Here is a 20,832-nt window from a genome sequence, read left to right as displayed (position 1 = left end):
ATAAGTTATTTTTGCTTTTTGGTGCTTAGGTTAGGCTTTGGTGCTGTAAAAACAGCAAGACTACTTTTCATTCTCATGGCACTGTTCAGTATCTCAAGATGAATTTGCCTGCTAACTACCCTGGGTACCATGTGAAAATGAACTGGTCCATGACCATTGCAAAGCTCTTTATTTTTAGAAATGTAAACGGTCACGCAGGCTATACAGGGTGACTGTTAAACACATCTGGAAAAGTTCTTCTCTTGAATTGCTGTCACTACGTGGCTTTTAAACCCATGTGCAGTGCCTGGTGAACCTGCCTTTCCATGTTTCCATGCTACAGTAAAGTAAGCTCGGTGGAGCCGTAATTGCTTGCTCAGGTTCTTGTGAGACACCAAAGCAATCTCCTCCATCCTTTATGCGAATCCACTCCTGACGGGGGCTCTTTTCTGAGAGAGAGTGAGCAGAGTTGGCTGTTCCTTTAGTGTGGGAATCAAAGTGAGCTGCTAGCATGGGTAATGACCTAGCAGCCACCATGTAGAAGACCACTAACGTCACTCCCCGCTGCTGCTTGGCTGAATGAGAGATGCCCCCTACTCCCGGCTCTGAAAGCAAACCCAAGGCACTGCTGAGACCGCAGTGACGCGTCAGCCCTATTCGACTTTAATGAGCTCAGGATTAAAGAGCAACAGACTCTCCCAGTGGCCTCTCTACCACACTGATCCATTGAAAATCGTCCCCACTGCGTAATAAATAGATATATAAATAACTGCGTGTCCCTTTCAAGTCCAATTCAGGCAGCTATGGGTCAGACGGAATCAGACAAAGATGTCTTTCACTTTATGAAAGGGGGTAGCGTGTGTTATTTGCGTCCTCGAAACGTTTGAAGTAGATTCAAACAGCATTAAACATCATTAAAAGGGCTGTCAGCAGGATACCATTTCAGATTCTTCATGATTAATCCTTCTGGACAGAGACACATTCGTCAATGTCTGTAAATGGCAGCAGTAATTTGTGTTTAGGGATAGAAAATAAGGCAGTGTTTATCTTTGTCTAATTTATGATTTTACAGTGAACATCAGGAATACTGTATTTTGTTACTTCTTGTCAAAATAGGGTGAGGTAGAATAGAATTGTTCCGTTTATGAAAAATGGCCTTGACTTTACATGTCAGCGTGACAGTTGAAGTGGGACAATTTTCAAACTAATTCTGTGCATGTTTGTGCTTTTTTGAAATAATGAATGTCGTGGTGTTAAGGGCTTACAGCATGATTATCATTAATCAAATTACACAACTGTTAAAACTAGTAAGCCAACCATTTGATTCTCAGTGACATACAGTAACAAGCCCCTGACAGCTGCCTTGAAAACACAGAAATAGATATTTTAAAGCCACAGGATTATCCAAACCGTTTCAATTAATTGACTGAAATTATGTTTTTTTTTTTTTCCCAGTAAATAGCACTCTAATGGACACACATCTGTTTGCTGTCAAGTGAAAAAGAATGTCAGTTTGTGTGTGAGTGTTCCCAGAGGTATTTCAGAGCCATCAGAGGATCATATATTTGGTGTGGCAAAATACCTTGAAAATTGAGAAATGCTGTCATGATGCCACATTGGTAGCCAAGAACGTGCATGATGTGCACGCGTGTGTGTGTGTGTGTGTGTGTGTGTGTGTGTGCGTGTGTGTGTGTTGTAATACCACTATGAGCTGTGCGCTCAGCACTTGTCTGAAATACCTGTCGGCATCGATTAGAGGGAGTCGGCAAGGATGGGAGCCAAGGCAGTAGGTCATTTGATTTTCTTGCCTTCAGCATTAAGATAAGCTCCTGGCAGATTGTTTGACCCTCCTTGAGAATGTGTCGCGGGAACTGTGCGAGCGGAGTCATAGCCCCCCAGGCTGTGAGAGACTTTAACCCCCTCGCTGTTCCGTGGGGGCCTATCCGCACATCTCCCTCCTCTCCTGTCCTTCTCTTCCCTCTCTCCCTCTCTCCTGCTCGGTCTTCTACTGTTCTCCCTTTCTTATCCTCTCCTCTTCTTCCTGCTCTCCTTAACCTTCACCTCTTCTGTTCTCCTCACCTTTCCTCTCCTCCCCTTTCTTCTCATCCCTTTTCTTTCCTTCTCCTCCACACACTCACTGAATGTCAGCCACACATGTCCTATGTCCTTGTGGTTCAGGGTAGTTCTGTAGTATTTTCTCCATACTGAAGGCTGAAAGAATATCTTAAGCAGTCATAAAAATTCAGAAAAAGAACTGGTAATTAACACAGAGTCCTACAAACAGGAAGAAAGGGTCTGTGTTTAATTAGAATGCCCGTTTTCACAATGATGCAAAGAATGGGAGGGGCCTGGACTATACTATACAACTATACAACTAATCATTTTTTGACTATTTTCACAATGGGTGAGTAACCATGTGGCCAGTGCTTCATTACTTCTTGACTAGCTGATCTAACTTGCTGTGTGCCACAATGTTGTTGCAATGACATGTCTATATGTTAGCTCCTGCTACATTAGACACAGTGTGTTTGCCTTCAAGTACAGGGCCACAGCACTAACTACAGACCTTGTGGTTCACGTTGGGTCTGCAGAAATGCTTTGTGTAGTTTCAGTTCTTTGAGCTGAGTTTTATTCAGTGCTTTTATTTTTTAAAAGCCTGGGTTTCAAAACTCCAAGGCTGATGTATAACACACAACACAGGTTCAGTCCTCAGGTAGCAAACATTCTCTCTGCATTCTGAAAGGCTGCGAGGCTTTGCAGTGAGACAGAAGCACAGGAACTGCAGACGTAGCACAGTGAGGTTAAAATATGCCTGATGCAGAGTAATTAAACAGATGTATTGCTGCTCTTTCCCTCGTCTAAGCATGTGTTTCCCCAGCTAATCCGCAGACTGCAGTGGGCACTCAGTAGAAGCGTGGGGGGGACTGCCATTCTTCTCTGTCAGACAGTGAGTCATTCGCTCAGGTTGGATTGGGGGAGCTTTATCAGCGGGTTTCGATTTGCCAGTGTAAAAATAAACTGTCCTCCTGAAACAATTCTGTTATTGTGCTTATCAGACCTAATCCCCTGGTAATCCCATTGAGTTCACTATGGCAGCAACAGCCAACACCTATGAGGGAAGGCATTCCTCGAGAGATTGCTAAATTATTCCCTCCCCGTTTTCACTGCTCAGAGTTAGGAATCAGTCCAATCTCAAGCGTAATAATGTTCGAAGACTTCGGAGAGATGGGCCACATGAGGTAGTCAGGGAAGGAGAGATCCAGGTCAATGGCAATGATGGAATAGTGAGGCTCTCTGAACCCCACAGTTGGTGTAGCTACTCTGCCTGACTTGTGCAAACCAATTGAGATCTCTCAATAGCAGAGATTCAGTGAGTGAGAGATAACACGATTACTCTATCCATGAAGACGTTCATGAAGCCTCAGTCATACTGGCATTTCCCACATTCCTGACTAAGTTCTTCAGGTAGAGCCCTCAGATATTCTTCAAATGACTTGCAGGAAAGAAAGACGAGTTTGAAAATGGTCAGCAGGAGACCTTCAGGATATTACCTGACTAAGAATAACTGCTCTTTAATATGCTTCATTTGAAGACAATTATCTTCCTTATTTTCATCATTTGTGCAAAGCGATCCAGACTCATTCTTTTATAATCTCCACCATGATCACCTAGACTGCATAATGTATAATAATCTTTGAGAAGTTCATTTTATTTTTACAGAGTCATTCACAGTAATAAACACATACAGGCAATCAAACAATACTGCTCAATAACACAGGTTTATATCTGCATGGCTTTCATGTGAATTTAGTTGGGATGGAAGTTCAAAACATATGGTCCTTTTCATGTTTGTCTGACTCTAATCCTAGTAATCCATTAGTTGTGGTGCTTACAGTGTAAGTCAGTCAGGTTTGGGAGGAAAAGAGGATCACAGGGGAATGTAACAGTGTGAGGAAGGCTTCTCCTGGGGCCCAGCTGACTTTATCTGATCAGAGGTGACTCCATCGTCTTAGGTTCCCTCTCCAAGACTTGGCCGATTCATCCATCCCCAGAGTAGTCACTGATCTCATCTGATCAAGCAACCTGTGAGCTCCTGTGTATCGCTGCACTGTAGATGTCACAGGAGAGGCTGGCGAATGCACCCTGCCAGTATCACACATGACACACGACACTTCCCAGTGAAGATTGGCATCACATTTTGCCACTATCTCGCCGCTGCACATTTCACATTTCTGATCATGTATTGGGGGAGGGCCCTTTGATTCAGCACACTGCATGGCAGTTCAGTCTCCGTCATGTAAAGGTAGCATTAGTTCCATTTATGGGTCAAGTACTGTAGTGTGAGATTATTCAAGCCAAGTTGGCTCTGTTAAAAATAAATAACATCACCCAATTTCACATATTTACTTTAAATGGACTGAAATGGGTAACTGTAGCGCATAGAACTGAGCTCTAACCTTGGCGCATCATTCTAATAATAGTGATATAGCTGTGTTTATCTTCTGAGTTAGTCCTTAATCTAACATATTTCAGGAGGAGCATGGTTGCTTGAGTGGTTTAGTGAGTAATACCTTTTTTCCCTAAAAGGGAAGTACTACAGTATAGGATGGCCTTGGCAACAATGCATACCATATCGACCTGCTTAATGAAGGGATTAGTTTGACATAAATTGTTCAGTATTCATAACATTTCTGTTTGTTTTCAGCTTCTATAACTAGATCCACATGTGCTGAAGCCAAGTTGTTGGTTCAGATACATTGTGGAATCTGTGAAAATGTCATGTTGAAGGTCAGTCAGTGTATGCCAATACAAGCTGTCACCTCACAAATCCCTTCCTCAGCCGCCTTACAGAAAACCCTCATGCTAGTTTCAAATGTAGCGACTGACTTGCATTTGAAAGTATCTGGCAACCTTACAGGAAAATTAGTCAGCATGGTGTTGTGCTCTGCATTTCCACACTTGAGCGAGGCCCAAAGTCAGCACTAAGCAAGTGCTTTAATTACTACTGTATTGCCAAGTGTCGGTATGGAGCCGCGATTTGATTGGCTAATGAGGTCTGCATGTATGGCCTCACCTCTGTGTCTTGCCGCACTGACCCAGAGCGCCCTCCTGATGGGACTGTGAACTGTATCACCGGCGCTGACTGCAGCCAGCTGGGGTGTCAGCGTCAGAGCACGTTCTGGAGCGCTCATCCTCCGGGAGGCAGAATTGATCTCTTCCATTGCAGACGGAAGCCTCACTCTGTCATATCAGAAGCAAGCAGCGATCCTGGGGCTCCATATCTCCCAGGCGCTCTTTCAGCACATTAGAGTGATGGACGTCGGTGTGCTCAGACACACAGGCAGGTAGCAGTGATTGCTGCAGTGATGTACGGGTCTGCTTTGCTGTCTCACGTCAGGCCTGGTTAATGGAGTCCTGTGTGCGGAGATCAAACGCCACACCTAGCAAGTCTGCCGTGCAGTCAGCTGGAGTTACCTGCGCTTGTCAGTCAGGCCCTGGGCTCTACTTACTAAGTTGCAGTACCTGTTGTGAATTTACTGTCTGGGAAGACTCCGACAGTCATGTGCTGATACCAGTACGCTGCAGCTTGTCAGAGAAAGTAAAATACCTTTATTATGTTACCTGTATTTTTTTAGTGGTGTTGCATACAAAACATGGTTAGAATGAATGAAAAAATTGATAGATTAATAAATTAATTATGTCAATAATGCTGACTAGTCATACTCATCTAGGAAATTAATCATGATGCTCAGTGTATTAATGTGCATTAAGTGTTTCAGCTGTATGAAGGTATTTTTTAAAGGTATGTGTTACTGAAATGTTTATTCCACCAAGATATCAAAATCAAATTCTGGTATCAATCATATATGTTCTATGATACACTGCTTTAAAATCCTTTTGAATACAGGAGTGAGAAAACAGGTCCAAGGTTGACCTTCTTTGGTCAGGGTCACATTACTGCCAGGGTACTCAAATTGTATGATACATATTTATACACACTCACAGAAATGACATCCAATGGGTCAATCCAACAGAGAGACCATAACAAAAGTGTTTTCTGGATTGAAAAAAATCTACTCTGCATGTAAAATGACGTGTTGAAATAAAGTGAAATTACTATTTTTAAAAAAACCTTATTTCACAGGCTTACAGTGAAATTATTGTGATGTCCATTATCTGTGACTTTGGGTTATCCGTCACCCCCACCCCTTCATTACCCCGGATTATCAAGAGATGACTGTACATCATTGCGCTGCCTTCTGCCCCAGGCCACTCTTGGAATTATCATGTCTCTCCTCACTTCTTTCCTTGACAGTCCTTTAAATTCCTCTCTTTTCTTTATCAAGCACGTGTTTTCTTGAAAAGGAGGTGAATTTTTGGTCATGTTATTCAGGAGTAGCTTTGTTTGTTGCTCTTTCTGCCTGGCTCCTCGTGGAGAGGGAGTGGCACAGAAACAGTGGGGACTCGGAGAAGTATGGAAGATAAGCTGCTCTGAAAGCCTTTGTGTGACAAACACTCGTTTCATTTGGAGTGCGGTGTCACCCTGAGACGCAGCCGCAGATGAAAGATGTCCTTTGTTCTTTTAAAGAGTCTCCCTCCGTGCTGTCTCTCTCGCATTGCGCCTGTCGCGGGATGCTGAAGATGAGGCTGATGCTTAATAAAGATAAATTGCATGCTTGTTGAATGGGGAGCGTTTCAAGAACGAATTCACCGATATTTGAATCAGCCATCATCAGAGCATGTTTAAGTTAGATGTAAATATTCACACACCAGGTGACAAAAGTTTTTCTCTATGCTATGTTGAAGGGACACAGTGGGAACATGACTACAGAGAAGCTGTGGGTGTGTCCTTGTCCTGGTGAACCCTTGTTAGAAATTTGATTGAAATGTATTGGGTATTTTTTTAGTTTACACCAAATTTGACATGCTATTGATTGACTAAATCTCATACTACATTCGATGGTCTGATAATCCTGGTACATGGAGTACTTGTATCCATCTGTAGATAGACAGAGAGAAAATGGCACTTCATTAGCAAAGGTTGAAAGTATCTGATTCCCTGACATTTCATGTTGAACTGATGTTAAAATACTCAGAATCTTTCCTGATGGACAAAACATTTGATGAAGTTAGTAAATTTCAGGCTTACTTCTTCAGTGCATAATGGTGGTATAATTTGAATGACACAAAACAAGCCCCCCACCATCTCATGCTGGTATCGCACACTTTAAGATTCATTGTTCTAATTAGGTAGGCACCAGCCACCCAGTGCCAGCATAGTCACAAATCACTGTCAAGCCTTCACTGAGTAAGTCATTTTCAAGACAAACAATAAAAAGCAAGCCATATTCTGCTCAGAGAGGATATATGGCTGTTAATAGATATTTCTCATTAGTTTTCTGAGAAAAGGGTATTAGGCTGTTCATTCTCAGCTGCTACGCAATGTTTTTGTAATTCTAAGAAAGTTTACCCTTGGACTCTAAGTTCATAAGAGAGAGGATGCAATCGCATATCACACATGTGTGACTATGCAACTCTGCACAACACAGATAAAATGTAATGTAACATCACAGTTTGTTATCATGTACTCAAACATAAAAATAACTTATTTACCTCTTCCAAACCTATGTCTGTCGTGGTAACTCAAAATCAAAATGAGGAGAGAGTGCGTCTTACATTTCCCTTCATCTAATATACCACGGCTTCTATATTTAAATCCAGAGGCCAAAAAGCAGGAGTGATGGCTCTGTCCTTTCGAGCAGACTAATAAAGATTAGACCCCAGGGGATTTTATTGTTTCCTTAATCAAATCTCGCAAAAAGTCTGCAGTGCTGTGTTTGAGCGGTCTCAAAGTCTATCCGGCTTTATTTGTCTTTACATTTTTTCTGTGAATCTTTTATCAGATCCATGCGGCAAAAACATAGCCACTGCATGTTTGACCATGTATGTCTTTGTATGGCAAGTACTTCTGAATGTCTGGAAATACATCTTGTCCAGCATTATTTCAGTCATTACTCATCTTTGTCATTGTCCTTACCTCTTGTACATCACCCCTCGATATTGAAAGGCATTTTCAGAGACAAACATCATTTATACGCTTGCATTCAATGCTCTGTGGTGCCTTGAAGAGTGGAATGAATAAAGAGAAATATTAATACTTCAGAACAGTTCAACAGGGGAATTATGCAAGCTGCAATCATTTCCCTATAACTATAAAGGGCAAAAAGGATCATCAATCATATACTTCACAGGACCTGTCTAAATCTGCATTAACAGGAACACATCTCCACTGACAAGAAAAGGCTCATTATGACCCTGAAGATTAAAAGACAGCTCTGTGCTCTCAGGCCCTAAAGTGCCAAATTTCACACAATCGCCGGCCTTTTTCAAATGAGATGCACTGGGCAGGCTGGGATGCAGTGCACATCCCAGTGGCTCTGACTGCTGGTTATGATTTGTAAAAGGTGTTTGAGCTCAGGAAGTAAAATCTTCACTGATCTCACTCTCAGCTCAGTGTAATGTGAAAACAGCACGTCTTGCCATGAGACTGATTTTCACTTAGGTATGATGTGACAGCCATGTGCTTGAAATTTTGCAGACATTTCATGAGAAAATATTACCTAGCGCAGAGCAAGAAGAATGCCTTTTATGCCCCGTGTTATATAATTTCCATGAAATAGTAATCTAGTTAAGGTAAGGTTCATTAGCAAACACAATAACCATAAAACCTAAAATGTTTGATTAATTATTATGCTTCACATACTGCATACCTTGGTGGACTAGATGTATCTGGGGTCTCAAACAGTTCATTTTACTTTCCAACACATTTAGAAGGTTTTAACAAACTGGTCACAAAATGCTTATTCAAGGAATATTAATTAATAAAGACATATTTATTCTATTGCAGTAAGATGTTTATCTTTTTATCTGTGAACCAGTAAAAATTTATTTGGGAATATAGCATATTTTCTTCTATGAAATTATATTAATAATACTGTACCAATGGTTAAAACTGACACATATGAATGTTATTCTAAAAACCAAACCAAATAGCTATGCATGAAGGTTGATTTATGACATGCTTTTTGTGTGCTTTTTAAAACAATATCTCACACATTTGTGGTAGATATCTGGGCTTGTTTCTATGTGTCGAAAAATGCAGCCACTCCGTGTCCATATAGGAGCGGTGTTGCCGTCTTCACAACCCCGGCTCACAAAATCAACACAAAGAGGATCTTTTATTCCAGTCCATTAGCAAGTCAGAATTAATACTGCTTTTCATAGCGAAAGCATCGGCCAAGCAGAACGTTTAATAAATCACTCCTCTATTACTGTAGCGCATTTTGCATCAGGCTGTCCGAAACCATTTGGATTAATGTGGGAGAGCTACAGTTAGACTGGTGCTTAGGAGAAGACTCCCACTTCAGAGGAAACGAAAGCCAGTTAATTGTGGAAGTCATCCTGCATCTCCTTTCACTCAAGCTATTTCATGGGTGAAAAGCTAGTGATCAATTAAACAGATATCAGACGAGAGGCGCGGAGCTTGGGCGGGGGTGTAATGTGAAAAATAGTTCTAAAGTATCTTACCATACCTTTGTCAAGTCTTTGGCTGCTCTACAGCACATTCTCTTAAACAAGTTACGATGAAAATTAATGTTGCAGTCCATTTAGCTTTTAGTGTATGCCATTCTGAAAAATGGCTCTGTCATTTACAGGGAGACTTGATGTGAAAGCAAAAAGTCAGAGCTGTTATTTCTGTATTGTTTCAGTTTGTTGAAGAGGGTCTGTATGGGCAAAGGACTGCTCAACAACGCTACTAAGCAACCATCCAGTATATGAAGGCTATTAATTATGCCAAGAATACATTTTTACCTTGAATACTTGCTCTGTAGTGATGGCACATGCAGTCTTTAGTGTTTGTGTGTGTGTGTGTGTGTGTGTGTGGGTGTGTGTGTGTGTGTGTGTGGATGTGTGCACAGAAGTGCAGAAATCACAAAGATAAAATTAATAATTAAAGTCACAGTCTAGATTGTAGTGAATAATCAGGCAAATCAAGCAGCAGGAAAAAGCTTATACGATATCATCTTGGCATTGAGAGCATATGCAAGAAATCCAGGTTGCGAACGACTTGTGAGGAATGAGAGAAGCCAGCTGGGCATTAATGGAGAATGAGCAGTGCTGTTTGCAGGCTGTTATCAACAAATTCAACAAATCCAACATAGAGTTAAATGTTCAGTTTTATGGTTACCTGTATGCTACCAAACCTACATCTCACTTTATTTTTAAACAAGGCCACTGATTCTCGATCTCAGCTGTTTCTGACTGTTCACACAAGTAAACTAATGTGGAAATAAACCATCAGGAATATTCTTTCCTTTTACATTTTCACAATTTTGTGAAAATCAGACAAACATGAAATAAGAATAATAGGGAGAGCAATATGATCAAAAAGACGATTTTAAATTTAGATGTTGAGTGTGTCATTAACCTGCTTTTTTCCTCAAAATAGCAACATTTGGTTCTAATATAAATTAACTGTTGACTACCCTGAATTATTAATATTGTTACAGACATCTGAACTCATGTGCAAATCAAAATCTTTGATTCATTTTAAACATTTTGAAGATTTTTTTTCCTTTTGAGTCATTGTTTCCTCATTAGTAGAAAGTGTGAGCATTGTATTCTCTGCTGTAAAATTATTGAAAAAAACTGTAATTACTGTTGACAACTTACACGGTATCTGGTGCAGGAGACACAAACAAACCAAACCAGACATTTTTTGATGTATGTGTGAGACACTTTGTCAAACAACCAGTTAAACACAGTTTAGAACAAAGCCATATGCTGCTCAAGCTTCCTGAGCATCTGAGTGGGCAAGTAGGATTTTTTATTCTATTTTATTCAGGGATCATTTTTTAGCCACTGGTTATACAAAATAATGGTCTCAGCAAAATATGTTGTGTTTTTTTGTACTTTATTTTTTGCTCTTTTTTTGTTGGTGGTGTGACAGAACCATTTAAGCATTAAAAATTTTGCTTCAATATTTTCAGCCCTCTCTTAGACATTGCCTTCTCCAAACTGGCAGCTGGTTTGTTGAAGTCTGAGTAAAGTACCTCTTTGGTTGTCTACAGGAGAGAAGAACAAGTGGGCCAATTAGAGAAGCCACGCTCTCTGCCAAAATGACAGGTGAACATCAGCATCTGGGAGAGAGCCTGGCTGTCTTGTTAGTACCTACAGAAATGTACCAACTCTGATTTTGTTTTGTTTTGTTCCTGTAGGAACTGCAACACGCTCCTACCTGACAGTCCTCGTGTAGTTTTAAGGTAAAAGATAATGGCAGCATTTGCATGTGAAAGTTGTGTGAGAGGGACAGAGAAGAAATGAGCAGTGCAGGGAGACCATCAAAAATAATCACAGAATCATCTGCATTTAGCTCAGAGCATAAAAACCTTTGCTTCACAGTTGTTTCCTCTCTGAGGACACAATCTCACCTTGTTGACATCTTGTACATGCACTACACTCCAGTATTGCTACAGCTGCACTAACACCAAGCAAGATAGACCGCGGAGACCATGAATGGTAATTGGTGAAAATTGTGTTTGGTGACTTCAGGGTCTTTTATGATCACTCTCATAATCCTTTTTGCTTTTGTGGGAAACCATTTCCACTTTACAAGCCCATCACCTTAAGGGTGCAACCTCTGAGACCTGTGTCATAGGCTTATTCCCCTTCTGACAAAGAGACTGTCCATCATATCCTGCCATGCAGGTGCTCGGTGCAGGTCAATGCTATAGTTTTACCTACAGGAGGAAAAAAAAAATCTTAAGACAATATTCTTTTCTTCAGGGGTGCTGTAACAAGTCTCCAGGGACTGATCTGAAATGTGTGGGAGTCTGGGAAAGCCTTCACATAGTGAAAATTTGAAAGCCCAAGAATAACTTCAATAACTTTGTAGCATTTTTTAAATATTTGAATCTGCATTTCTTTATGGATACATGGTTCTTGGAAATGATTTCAGGTTTCAGTTTGGTTTCAGATTGGTCACTGGTGCTATCACTGGGACATGCTATAAAATAATTGTTTCCTAGCTCTTCTAAGATAACTTTTCTTGGACCGTCTGGCTGTCTGGATTGCTAAATTTAAGTACAGTTAATTTAATCAAACCATGAGCCATCTCAGCTATATCCTTATTATTGATGTTGCTCCTTGATATTCCTGCAGTTAAAATGCAGGCTCCTACACATACACACACACACACACACACACACACATGTCCTCGCGCGTACACACACACACTTCTCCTTCCCCACCAGCGTTGCATCTGTTCTGTGGAGGAGACAAATGACAGGAATGTGACACAAAAAAGAGGTCAATCTAATGCAAATTGAAAGTCGGGCTTGTTCATTTCCCTTTGTCAAGAGGTTGCTATTTCCCTGCGCTGGGAGGTGGGGTGTCCGATCTCTTGCATGTCTGTGTATGGAGTGATGTTACAGACTTCCTGTGCATAATGGCACCTCAACCAATGCAGAGGCAATGGGAGTAATGAGAGGCATATGCAGCTGGCACTGGCTGGGGGCACCTGACAAGGAGAGTACCAAGCAGTGTGCCAGGGAACCAGAGTTTGAAGCCCCAGTGGACTTTGGGATGACAATTCCCCTTGTTTAATGGCACCCTTGGGAAAGTGGAGAAGTGCATTAGATATTAATCAACACCAGGGTGCTTTCTGTAGCCAAAGTAAAGTGGTAGGTCCACTGTAGTAGGTCCACTACTACCTGTTCTCATTTAGCAAGACATGACATGATATGTCTCCCAGGAATTAACTGTGTTCCCTCTAATGATTATATTTGGAGAAATATTGTGGATACTTTTAAAAAAGTATAATTGTGTCAGCAGAATGCTTTCAATTAGCATGTATATAAATGCACATTTTGCCACCCTAAAACCTTGAATTAATGGTTATTTTTTCATTTTGTTTTGTTTATTATTTGTCCTAGGTAAACATTTAATTATTTTAAGAGATTACTTAGAAATATGGATTACATGTTTTTTTTGTTTTTGTTTTTTTTTTCTAAATGTGCAAGTAATTGTTCACTTAGTGGAGGTTTTACTGTGGCTCAGCAAATTGTGGCAAGGGCCAGGATAGTATCAGGCTATTACTTCTTATATTAGTTCCTCAATGCATTGAACTAATCTGTGTCAAAGATAACTGCTTTTGTTCAGACTGTGGCATTGAATATGTTTATGGGAAAGTTATTTTTTCATATCTTGAATTCTGAAGTGACCTTGAGAATCACTACCCCTTAATGCAGACAAAATTGAATATTTATGCAAAGACCATCATGTTATGTCAAGACTCTGACACTGAAAAATAAAAACACTTGGTAATAATGTTGGGTGGGATTACCATTCAGTCTTTGGCTTGATACCATGTCATTAATACCACATGGATTAGGTTACAATTCTGAAGTTTTGTCTGGGCAGTTTGATAAAGTGTTTCCATGACAACCATGTCTGTGGGCCATTTCAGCTAAATCGATCAAAAACAACCTTTATTCAGTGTTCAATGAATGTAACACAATTCTCCTGGCACACTAGAAGTCTGTAACAGTCCTTTATTGGTGTATGAATATGATTTTGCTTCATTAATTTGCCACCCACGACAAGTTGGGTCAGAAAATGTAGGGAGGAAAATACAGCTGATAAAGGCAAAACAAAATGTATTGGTTCCAAAGGTAGGGTCAAGAGCTAGTGTAAGAGCAAAACTGACTTGGTTCCGCCACTGTGACTGGACATCCAAGCCCCAATTCTCTAATAATATTAATATAGTTTACTGGTTTATTTCCAGTGAATGGACCTTACATGTAGTGAGTGACCCAAAGCAGTCCTCTGAAAAGGATATACAGAATTTCACACTAGCTGTGCTCAACAGACATATTTCATGAATGACTGGATGTGTGGTGCCATCTCTACTCAGTACCACGATAATTAGCTGGTATGACCTCGATTCAGGGAGGAGAGTTGCTAATTGCCCGTCTGTCAGTTATTTTTCTAACGAACCTCAGGATCACATGAAGTCATGGCTTCAAAGACTGCTGTCAAAGAGTCACGTCTGGTAAGCAAGGCGAATTTCCGTGCTTGTATGTGTGATAAGTTTCCTGGTGCAGCCCCCCTTCTGTACAGTAGAACAGCAGATCACATGGGCTCAGTGTGTGCAGGTTCTTTGTGATTCATGCACTGTTTCCCATATAATGTGAGGAGAATGTGTGTTGTGTGGATCACTGCTTTGCCCCGGGGCATGCTTTACACACGCCCATTCATTTAGTTACAGCATACAGAGATTTCTCCAGTGTTTCGCATTTATTTCCCTTCCCTCTTCTGAATGCCTCTGATTTGGGAGGCATGACTAAGAAAGGACAAAGGTTGTTGCTGGAGGAAAGCTCCCCAGCGCTGAATTACGGGAGTCATATTAGTGTCAGAATATTTTTTTTTTTTTCAGTACTGAACTTGGTCTAAGACATCCCATATACAGTACTGAAGTGCTGCATGTGTTTAAAAGATCTGTGATTTCATGTGTCATAATGTAATTACATTTGCTGAAGGGGGTATGAGTGAATAGATGAGATTTTCCTGATTTCTCTGGCAATTGATGTACTCATGACTTGCATAGCCAACAGACTGGAAAAATTAAAAATTATTCTGGTCAGTACTAGATTGAAAGTTAGCCCCCAGCTTCGCTTTATTTACCTTTGACTTTGTGGAGACAGTTTTACTCTTATGTAATCAGTACACATACATATGCAGCATATGCAGCACTGAACTCACAGAAGTACATTGACAGCAATAAAAATCTAACACCAAATGAGAAACCCGTGTATATAATGTAAGATGATTTATCGCTTCAGAGCCCCTTAAGCTCCACCAGTTCTATCATCATAATATATGCCTTAGAGAGTAACCTTAGAAGTACATCCCGCCTTGATTTCGAAACAGAGAATCCCCAACCTCTATTAATGATTTAATTCTAAATATATAATGTAATATGCTGTAATATATGTATTTCAGCACATTCATTTGTAATTCTGTATATGCTTACCTTGTCTGCAGATACAATGGCAAAGAACTGGGGAATAACTTTTATCCGGTCAACCTTAAGAAGTTAAACTTTGTCTACAGGTTGTAGCTCTTCTGCTTTATTGATAAATGGAACACTGTTAGCAATGTCCTGTGATTAAGACTAAGTATTTCCCACCTTTGACCTGTCTATCGTCTTTAAAGTAAAGCTGATTCCAGTTATATCGCTCTGTGGACAGCTGCCCAAACGCTGTAAGCCCATATGCTGTCTAGGCCGGGATAAAGCCCTGGTTGTCACCTGTGGGGTGAAGCGAGATGGCCAGCTCAAGCTACATAATAAATTGCTATTTAACAAGGGTTGTGAGTGCTGAGCTATCAAAGCCGAATTTAGTCCCCATTTAAGCTATTAAAATGCACAATCTGGCATGACATAAAATGGAGGAGGAGTTTTGGATACCGGAGAAAGAAATAGCTCTGCAGTTCATGGTGTCTGGCATCCCTCTCAGCAAGTGCTCCTAAACGCATCATGTTGTAAATCTTAAGAGAGATGCATCAACGGGAATCCGGACTATGCTTTGGTTTAAACAGCTTTCTGTATTCAGCAGTATCAAGATGGGGAGAGAGCCTCACTTTGTAATGTCTGATCTTAGACCACAACCGCGCTTGGCAGCAATTCAACCCCGTAGCGTTACCTGTCCCGTGGTTACATTGCTACCTGAGAAGTTCCCCTAATGAATCCACTTTAGCACAACCCATAAATACATCACCTCCCAACAGTGACTAATGCTCAGCTTGCAAAAACTCAGCGAGATAAATATCACATCCCTCCACTATTGAGTGCTTTGCAGCATAAACAAAGTAACAGCCCATTGCAAGGTACTTGAATTTAGCAAATGTCTCTTATCGATTACTGATTTCTGCTTGCGTTTCCATTCTGCTCATTCTCTTCAGATGTTGTTTTCCTTTGAATGAAAGAAAAAGCTCGATGTAAAGTTGCATGTATTACGTTCATTCATTTTGTGTTTGACAGTCAAGTTTTTTTCCTCTTTCACAAGTATCAGCATTGCTATCCCTAACCTTGAAATGACTCCTACGCCAGTAACCTTGTTCTCTGTTTCTCTTCATCTGTGAGAGTTGTTTTGGTGAAATAACCGAGTGTGAAATCCAGGTTTATGCCAACTGGTTCTCAATTTCATGTTTAAAAAAAAGACAAGTGTGGATATTTTCATTTGCATCACAATGGCAGGTGCACACAAAAATCAGTAATGTTTTCAAAATGAAATTCATTTTTTGTCAAGAAAAGGGTGAAGCCAATTCTATTTCTGACATCCTAAAAAGGCTATGTAGATAGCATAGCGTAATAAAATCAGGGCTAGCAGATTTTGGAGCTAAATGACAAAACTCATTCATATTAAATACCTCATTGGGAGCTGGGGGGCTATTTTCATCACGTAACATTGTTTTGGTTGAAAGCTGGTCTGGTCCAGTGTGCTGGCTGTAACAGGCTTCAAGAGTGCATTCCGGGTTGTGGCAAGAGCTGAAGCATTGATTTGCTAAGTGAAAAGTGAACTCGGACAAAGTTCTTTACACTAGAGAATAGGGGGGCTGCCTCTGAGTAGTATTTGGCGCTTTAATGGACTGAGTGCAGAGACTGCGAAGGAAAAGGGAGAGGAGAAAGCACCTTGACCTTGCTGCCGTGATTGTGAATTCCTCTGTGCTCGATGATGCTTGAGTCAGCTATTTAGCTACAGTAACACAGTTGGCTCTGACTGGCATATTGTTCATAAGGTGCTTAATGGCCAGATGGTGGAAGCAAATCAGTTACTGCGAATTGATTTTGCATATTTATGAAGTGTTGTGAATAATTAATAGGACCGAAATGGAACTGAAGGGAGGCAGAGGCCCGACTGTGATAACCCTGTATTCACCAGCCCTGAACCCGACCATCGACATTGCCATGCAAGCTAATGATGTATACTCTGCAGAAGCGGGAAGCTCCTTCCTCTACACCAGCTGTACACATTGTTACCTAGAGGAGCAGGACTATAGTAGGTATGCCATAACCCAGGGCGGGGATGGTGCCAAATAAGCTTTTGGTTCAAGCTCTTGGTATTAGTTGATTTTTATTGAACTTTCATTGTCTTTTTTCACATCTAGTCCTTTCAAGCAGTATGCTTGAATCTTACCCTAGTCACGTGTTCTATGGCAATGAAATTCACTGTCATGCTGTGCGCATCCATTAATGCTTTTAATTTGCAATCTGTATTTGTTTTGTTTACGGATTTGGATCCTGTCCCCTTGTTCGCTGTGTCATTCTGCCTTGGTGACAGGCGTGTAAAACATTTAAAGGACATTGTTGTGAGAGGTTTCAGAGTCTTGACTCAGGCTGGACAAGCGGTTGGGCGCCTCTCAGGGCTTTCCCTACATCTCTCAGAGCATAGCGGTGTCCTTAAGCGAAGGAGGAATCAGCTAATGAGCTTTTAACAAAGGCTGTGCCATATCTGTGCCATGTCACTTTGGAGACTCTACAATCAGGGCAGGTCAGTGTGGAATGTGCCCACGGGGGTGGAGCAAAGGACTCGTTTCGGGCAAAGTGTTTAATGTGAAACAAATTGGTTGCCCAATGCAAAAAAGGGGGAAAGAATGTTGAAAAAGTGGAATGATTTACCACTCATTCGCGCTCAGCTGAATTCAGAGTCCCTTTTTTCTTACAGGAATAACGGTTGCAATTTTTCAAGTGAATTACAGTGTGTATCTAAAAACAGACCCCCCCCCCCAGGATATGCTGTACTGGAAAAAATTAGGTTTGTCCTATAAAAGTGGTCAAAAGGATTATTGCTGTTTTTTTACTGGTGTGATGGAGAGGAAAAACTACTACTTATTGCTTTTTGTGGCCCTGCAGACTGATTTCTTGGAAATATGTGTGTTTCTTAATCATATTGGACAGAGCTCATAGTGCACTTTGTGAGTTGTTGTTTAAACTTCCCTGAAAGTCCAAGGATGAAATTTTAATTTTCAGAATCTCAGCTGGGATTTACTCAGAGAAATATGATACGATATAATATTAATTCAATTTTACATTAGCTTTAATTTAATTTTGTGAGGTTCAAAATTCAAAATCATTTCAAAATCGGTTAAAGCATTTTTACAATCTGTGAAATAGGAAGACTCTAGCACTGGCATTTAGCCAGTTGTCTAAATAAAATCCACATCATGCAGCAAGATTAAAATACAAAAGCATTTTCTTTTGTTTCATATCTTGTTCATGTTTTTGTATGATTTTGTATTGTCAAAAATGTCTAATTAGGCTAAAATTCCAAGAGAGGTGTCTTCACTAGAGTAAAATAGCTGTTAATTGATTAAATGTACCAGATCTTTTTCCAAGCAATTAAAGATTAGAATGTAGAACTGTTAGATTTCACTTGTTCAAATTTGTTCCAGCTCTAGTGTCATTGCAAATGAGAAACCCTCACTACCATCTGGATAAACAGCAATAAAACAATTAAAGCTCACGTTTCCTTACCAGTTCTTGCTGATCCCCACTGTTTCTTACACGCTGACTTTGCCATGAACTCACTTAGAGTTCGGTGAACTATCTCTGGTGGGTTTTACTCAAAACACAGGAATGGCCTTGATGTTGTCTGCTCCTGGCCAGACAGGACTGTGACTGTGAGGCCATTGTTCCTTCTGCTGCCTGGAGCATCTCAGGTTGCACTGCATATCGATGCCATAGATCAATTGGATGTTTATCTTTTCATGTACCAGAGTCAGAATAAACTCAGAAATAGCAGAGTTCTCTTTTTCAGTGCACATTGGAGGGGAATAATGCTCTTTTGTGGTAACAACTTAAAGAACAAATGCATTTTCAGAAGCACACTTGAAAAGCAGCCCCTGGTCTGCATTTTACTGTTGAAGAATTAAGCTGCTGCTGCTGAGTCCTGACAGATGTTTATGCATGCAAAGAAATTGGATGTTTTGGAGGATTCTTAACAAGGCATTGTAATAGTGGAAGAAAAAAATATTAAGTAAACAAACCCCAGGGTTAAAAGAGGCTTTTCTTTTTTTGTAGTGTGTGACTGAAGTCTCACTTTTTCCTGAATCCTGAAAGTGCATAAATCCTCTGCAAGTGCATTACCAAATGCATTATTCAAGTGTAGCGTGTATCGCACAGTTCTCCCATAACCTTCACTTCCAATATGAAAGTGTATTGTTTGTACAGTCATGTACGATGGATTCTTGGCCATTTCACAGACTCAAAGGGGACTATGAGAAGATAGAGGGAGAAGCAGCAGAGGTGAGAATTGTCCTGCATGCCAGAGTGAAGCAGCGTCCTGAAGGCAAAGCCCATGTCCTCTTTCACACTGCCTGTCTCCTCCTGCTCACCCCAGAGAGACATGCGGCTCTGAAGCACTGCTTGCGAACAATGCCCTATTTCATGGAGCCTCACAGAACAGTTTAGCTGTGAGGATCAGAGACTCCCCAGAGGAGTCAGACCCCCACAGCAACCAAAATAATTAGCTTCAGTTTTGTTTTCGGTTTCCTGATCAGATTCCAGAGCGCTGTTGTCTTTGCACTTCAGAACCGTAGGGGAAACCATGAAAGTTATTAATTTCCTACAAAGCATAACACAGAAATAGTATATGCACCCATGTTTAATTAATAACCAAATTAGGCTCTAAAAATAAATAATAATCAGCAAATTATTTTTGCAATGATGTGTTTATCAGTAACGGATGATTTCATGTCCCATATTCTCTCGGTGCCATTTATTAATAGCCCCCTTTTGCTACTGAGTTCTCAAGAAATATACGGTTCAATTTCTTAACACGCGGCCGGGATGGGGCATCGAGTACATGATGTCACATGACAGGTCTGTACTGTGCCCTTTCAGCCAGGCTCAGTGTTTCAGACACAGTGTTTAGCGTTCAGAGTTAAATTGTGTCAAGCGTTCTGGGTAGCAGACAATGACAGCTCCCATGTTTGCCTTTTAGTCAGAGAGCGCGGAGCATCTCCTGCGGCGATATTCCTCCTCTGTCCCCTGGCAGAGCTGTGACCTGTCAGTGTCGGGCCAGACTGGAAGGAATGCAGTTCTGTTTGCCTGGGTTCACAACACTTAAAGACATGCCCCGCTAGTCATATCCTTTCAGTCATTTTGTTCTGTGGAGCTCAAGGTGCTTACCTGGCCCAAAAGTTTGTTTTTTTTTTTTTTTGCATTGTTTTTTTTTTCTCAGGGTCCTCTCATTCTCATGTGTCTGCCTCTGCAGAACATGCTGCATGCTGTCTGAATCAGAGTTCAGATTAAACTTGCTGTCATGTTAATGTATTAAGTGTATATTTGCTGAGACACATATAAGCTCATCACGTTTGCCATTCATACCATGCAACAATATTGCATTTTTGAACTTAACAGGAATTACATCACATCAGTGGCCAGTGCAGTGCTGAATGTTTACCATAAATATATTTACCCACCAGCACCATACGACATTTACAGAAACATACAAGCCTAAATTATACATTGCAGCAATTGGTTTTAATACATTGGTGAGAAATCCTGAATGATAACCTAAGAAATTGACACCACAGTTTTGGGATGAGAGGCGCTTTAGACTTTTTTGTGTTTTCCCTTCAGCTGTAGCTGTTGGGGAAATGTCCCACTGGTTTTCATTGGCACAACAGATTATGTCTGGACTCTTTACTGACCTATAAATAGGTAAGGTTAAATGATCAAGCTTTCTTTATGCTGCTGTAAAATGGTAGTTATTTACCCTGTTTCTGTGT

This window comes from Megalops cyprinoides, chromosome 1 (genome assembly GCF_013368585.1).
Source record: "Megalops cyprinoides isolate fMegCyp1 chromosome 1, fMegCyp1.pri, whole genome shotgun sequence".
NCBI classification, from domain to species: Eukaryota; Metazoa; Chordata; class Actinopteri; order Elopiformes; family Megalopidae; genus Megalops; species Megalops cyprinoides.
This window is presented reverse-complemented; position numbering follows the sequence as displayed.